Source organism: Rutidosis leptorrhynchoides, chromosome 4, assembly GCF_046630445.1.
Source record: "Rutidosis leptorrhynchoides isolate AG116_Rl617_1_P2 chromosome 4, CSIRO_AGI_Rlap_v1, whole genome shotgun sequence".
NCBI lineage: Eukaryota > Viridiplantae > Streptophyta > Magnoliopsida > Asterales > Asteraceae > Rutidosis > Rutidosis leptorrhynchoides.
In genome coordinates this window covers 9255371-9260857 of record NC_092336.1, presented here as the reverse complement: position 1 = coordinate 9260857, position 5487 = coordinate 9255371, and the positions used below count along the sequence as shown (strand labels likewise).

The 5487-nt window shown below is 34.1% G+C and overlaps 1 long non-coding RNA gene across 9 annotated transcripts; it reads right to left on the bottom strand.

Moving 5' to 3' along the window:
- Positions 1–540: 540 nt before the first annotated feature.
- Positions 541–2474, bottom strand: LOC139843380 (uncharacterized). 9 transcript variants are annotated; one of them, XR_011757559.1, is made up of 6 exons: positions 2201–2474; positions 1574–2037; positions 1357–1456; positions 1165–1264; positions 731–811; positions 541–653 (listed from the first exon to the last, which is right to left on the bottom strand). It is a non-coding gene; the product is annotated as an uncharacterized lncRNA (long non-coding RNA). The 9 variants fall into 9 exon arrangements; XR_011757557.1 differs by having other exon boundaries at positions 731–1456; positions 1574–1683; positions 1750–1813; positions 1966–2037; XR_011757558.1 differs by having other exon boundaries at positions 1165–1456.
- Positions 2475–5487: the final 3013 nt, after the last annotated feature.

Below are 5487 nucleotides of genomic sequence, written 5' to 3'. Positions count from 1 at the left end.
GTGTTTTGGGTTTATGGAGGGTTTAGGGTTTAGGGTTTGGTGTTTTGGGTTTATTCCATAAACCCAAAACACCAAACCCTAAACCCTAAACTCTAAACCGTTCGTGTTAAAAAACTCGATCTAAATTCTAAATCTAAACCCTAAATCTAAACCCTATAAACCCTAATATCTAAACCCTAATAACTAAACCCCAATAGCTAAAACCTCAACATACGCTCGAAAAACACGAGAATTGTTATATTACTTCTTCGAGCGTTTTCCCGCCAAAATAAAAACATTTATCACAAAGTGTCTCTACTAAATGTTCATATTTTCATCCCATCTATAATGTTCGTGAACAAGGTTTTTACAAAAAACGAAAAAAAAAAAAAAAAGTTTTTGCTTCCCCCCGATTGGTTACTTCACTCTTGATCCTACCAATATATATATATATATATATATATATATATATATATATATATATATATATATATATATATATATATATATATATATATATATATATATATAAAGTATTTACAAAAAAAAAAATCATAAAAGTGGATCAATTCTAAACTAAAAAACATTAATAAAACACTAATATCTATAGTTGGTTTTTGAGCACCCATCCAACATGTCATACCTCTGCCATATCCCATCAATCTTGCCTCCCTCTGCCAACAACATCTTAAAATAATTTCACATGTTTAGTTATGTAACGTTTTGTACTTAGAAAGGATATGTATGATACCTTGAAAGAGAAATTGACAACCGGAGATCTTTTTTTGTGTTGGTTCGATTTCCTCCTACTTTTATTGTGATGAGTTACTCCCTACGCACACATGTATATTAAAATACTAAGATGCTCAATAATGTTAGTGAATAAACAGTCATTGCCTTTGTGGCATCATGTAGTTTGACTTCAACGATTTCAACAAGCTCTAGGACACGTTCAGCAGGAGCTTTCTTACCAAAGATGCCCAAACTCTTTAAAGTTAAAGACTTCGTTCATAACCCGATATCATACTACTTTATATTATATCGATATATATATAAATAAATATGTGTGTGCATATGTGTTGACAATAAGAAAACCAAATAAATAATGAGAAGGGGACACAAAAGAAGCACTATAACCAACAAATGGAATTGTTGAATTCGTACAAATGGAAAAAATTGTGATACCTGACTTTGCATTTCACGTGCTCGTCATACAAAAAAAGGTCTTTGCAATGCCTACAGATCTAATCTCAATCACCCACGTCAAGATAGAAAACTAAAACACCTACATAATGTATACAGAAACACTCAAATTAATAATGTATACATTCATATATGTTCAATCTGCAACAAAAAATATATATATTCAGCACGCACAGAGAGCTGTTGAACTACCAACATATTAATACAACTTTCTGACATGGGGAGTGAAAAATAGGGACGTGCGTCAGAATACCAACATTCACATGCCTAACAGCTGCAGGTTAAAAGGACGAACACAAAGATGATCACTAATCACCGTATAATGCAGGAAAACAAAATATAATAAAAACGGCTGAAACAAATAAAACCCTTCAACAAATAACAAACCTACCATCAGCAAGCAAAGGTGTATGATCATCCTTAGGAAAAACAAAAACAGAGTGGCTGATAACATTAGCCTGAATAGTTTTCCTGCCTTATGAACGACTCACCCCCAATAGCCTGTATGGAAGACGACAATGATTCGCCAGCAACACCAATATTAGCATAAACACTGTCACTAATTACCTTTCGCTTCTTTCTATTAGACCCACCCCTTTTAAGGGCTTCATTTTTGTCATAAATCCACCTCCTGCATCATTAGAAATTATTTAATATGATCTTTCATAAGAAACATATTCAACAAGTAGCTTAAGACTAGCATCTTTGGATGATATAAATAACAGTTTTATAAATAAAAAACTAATCATGACTCTATCTAGAATGAAACATTTCATCGAACACCTTTCGTGCACTTGAATTATCACAATTCAATTGACACTTGCACACCTGCATCAAACTTTCTAAAGAAAAAACCTGCAAAAACACGCAATTAAAAAATATGAACCTGCAAGTAAACACATTGCAAAACCAAAACAAATGAACTACAAAGGCTATGAGAAATAACTTATTCTAATATGTAAGTTATTATTTAGCAAACTCATTATCGCCAACAACAATTACTCTAATTGGAACTCACCAACACACAATCGGAAGTCACCAATACCTAAATGGAATCGAAAGAGGGAGAGACCCCAAATTCGTGAGGAAACCCCAAATTCGTGAGGAAACCCCAAATTCTTGAGCAAATTACGTAATCAAGTAAACCAAATTCAGATGGAAGATGAGTGGAAGAAACAGCACGAAGCAATCGTGGAAGACAGTTGGTTGTCATCAAATCAAATTAGGGTTTCAAAGTAAGAGCGTGTTTAGGGTACAAATGTTTTAAACGTATGTGGAAGTGATGTTAATCATTTTTTTAGTGAAGGGATAAATAAATTAGGAAAAAGGAAGGTTGATTTAGAGGGAACATGTTGAAGTGATTTAGAGGGACATGTCCGCTTAAAATATTTAATATCATGTTTAAATAATAACATATTTAAACGTGTTTCTATCACTACTACAAAAAAAACGGTATTAAGACGTGTTAAAAAAGCTTTTTAGACGTGTTTTCTAATACGTCTAGATGTGACAGCACTAGTCTAAAAAACTCAATTAGACGTGTTACTCATTTTTTGTCAATTAGACTTGTTCCCGGAACACGTCTAATTGATTGAATTAACAAGCCTAATTGATTAAAAACACGTCTAATTGATTAAAATAATACGTCTAATTGATTAAATTAGACGTGTTCCCGGTATCAACCGGTATCAATTAGACGTGTTCTCAGTAAATGTTAACCCTGGTTAAAATATCAAAATTTTCAATGATATCAACCAAAATTTCAAATATTTCAAATAATACCCACCAAATACCAAAATGCACCATATATAACAAATTAAATTTACCACAAAATCAAACTATATATATATATATATATATATATATATATATATATATATATATCTTTAAAGTATTACAAAAAAAGTCATAAATGTAATATACAATGGAACTCTAAACTAAAATACACTAATATAAGGTAACTACAGCTGGTGTTTTGAGCACTCAATCCAATATGTCATTCCTCTACCACCGATCATTGTTGGACGATTAGGTGCGTTCGTTTATGTGGCATCCTGTGCAAACAGTAACATATTTATTAGCAATAATTCATGCAACCAACAAATCACAATGTAAATAGGAAGATTGGTACATAGGTACTTAACAAATGAAATGAGAACAATATCAATTCCCGAAGAACACGTTTTAGATGTCGAAGGTACATCAGCGGCTGTTGACATAGCAGCACAATTATGAGTAAAAAATAATAGAAGAAACAAATGAAAGTGTAAAATGAGATACAAAGAAAATAAGTACATGCAACAGTAAACTGAAGAAACATATTCAGAATTAACATATAAAAAAGATGTTAACTTGTACGATTACCCTAAATAAGAACTTTTGGAATGTTTTGTACCTTTTAGTGAGTGCTAATAAATTTTTTTGACCCCAAATAAAACTACAAGTCAAATCTATTACATGATTATTCGATTAGCCCCGACATAATGCTATAGAAACTTTACCTAAAAATTATAAATCATACCAAGATTTAAGGAATGAAAGATGAAACATGTGATTACAGGAGAGCTTCTTATCCTTGGCCATTGGTTCCTGAAATCACCACAATGTAAAAATGGTTGAGGACCAGTGTTGCAAAACTCGGCCAACTCGGCCGAGTTATCGGCGAGTAATCGGTTGAAGGTAAAAACGAAAACTCGGTCCAAGAATCGCTAAAAACTCGGTCAACAAAAGTCAACGCTTCTCAAAAAGTGATATACGTTCAATTTATAGGGTTCCTTCAACAACGACACTTCTTTTTCTTTTCTTCCGCCTACGCTTCTTCCTCTTCTTCTCTGACGCTACTATTTCTAGGGTTTCTTTCCAACACTAGTCGAAAATTCATCTTCCTCTTCTTCAATTGGTTTTGTCACTCAACAATTAACATGGTCGACGACTTTTCTTCCTCTTCTATCTAAAAGTAGCAGTAGTAGTGGAGAGATGATGGATAAAGGATGAAGATAATAGATGGAACATGTGATGCCCCGTACAAAACCATCGTGTACGAATCATCAACAACAGGATCATTACAAGGTTAAGTACTATATGCTGTAATTAAAGAAGTTGCATCCATGATAAAAAGGTGATGTCATAACCGACATCAAATGTTTTACATTTCAAAAGCATGCTTCACTAAGTAGAAGCAAATAATAAGTGTACGTGACCCCAAAGGTCGTTACATAACATAGTTTCAAAAGTAAATAAGTTTGAATGCAAGATAAGTAGTCATGCGATAACAACTCTAAGCAGCGGGTTCTACAGCACGACTAGTACACAGCGGAAGCAACCTCAAGCACCTGAGAAATACATGCTTAAAAACGTCAACACAAAGGTTGGTGAGCTATAGTTTAAGTATAACAGTATGTAAGGTAGGCCACGAGATTTCAGTGCTACAAAGAGCGTTTCAAAACAGCATGATAAAGTATATGTTAACCGTGGGCACTTGGTAACTAACTTAACGTTTATATCCCCTGAAAGTACACTTGGCAAGTGCGTATGTCTACGAAGTATTAAACACTCGTTAAATGCTAGCGGGACTAGCCCGAGTGGGGATGCCAAACCCTATGGATCCATATCTAAGATTCGCGTTCACCGATTCATAAACCAATGATTAAACGTTACCGAGCTAAAGGGAATGTTTCTGCCGTTATATAACCCACACATATATAAGTTTAAGTGATCGTGCCTAGTATGTAAAACATAAAATCCGCATGTATTCTCAGTTCCCAAAATAAGTTAAAGTAAAAAGGGAATGCTATAACTCACAATGATATGTAGCGGTAAAGTAGTAGTCGGGAAAGGTGTGCAAGTAAACGGTCCGAAGGTCCTCAACCTAAGGCAAATAGTACTAAGTCAGTAAATCGTCTTAATAGGTTTAAAAGTATGTATTTAAGGTCTTAAGGGTCATCATCAATCATCATTAAACAAAAGGCGTAAAGTAGGTTTCGTTTATGAAAGTAGCTTAAAACAAAGTCTGACTTCAGTCAGTCACCACGGCCTCTAACCTTACTGAATTAAGGTGAGACCAGTAGCCATGGCTCCGTCTATGAGTCCCTTAAGTGTGGTAAAATTTACAGAAGCAAAATCGTCTTGGTTTGACCGTGGCGACGGTCTAAGTGCGAGTAGGTCAGAAATTTCTGCACAACGTTAAAGGACATAGTAACGATCGGAGGGCCATAAATCCTAAACCGTAACTCGGATTAAGACGAGTCCTATATGAAAAGTTATCTACTCGAAAAGTTCTATCTAAAAATCAAGGTTAGAACAGCC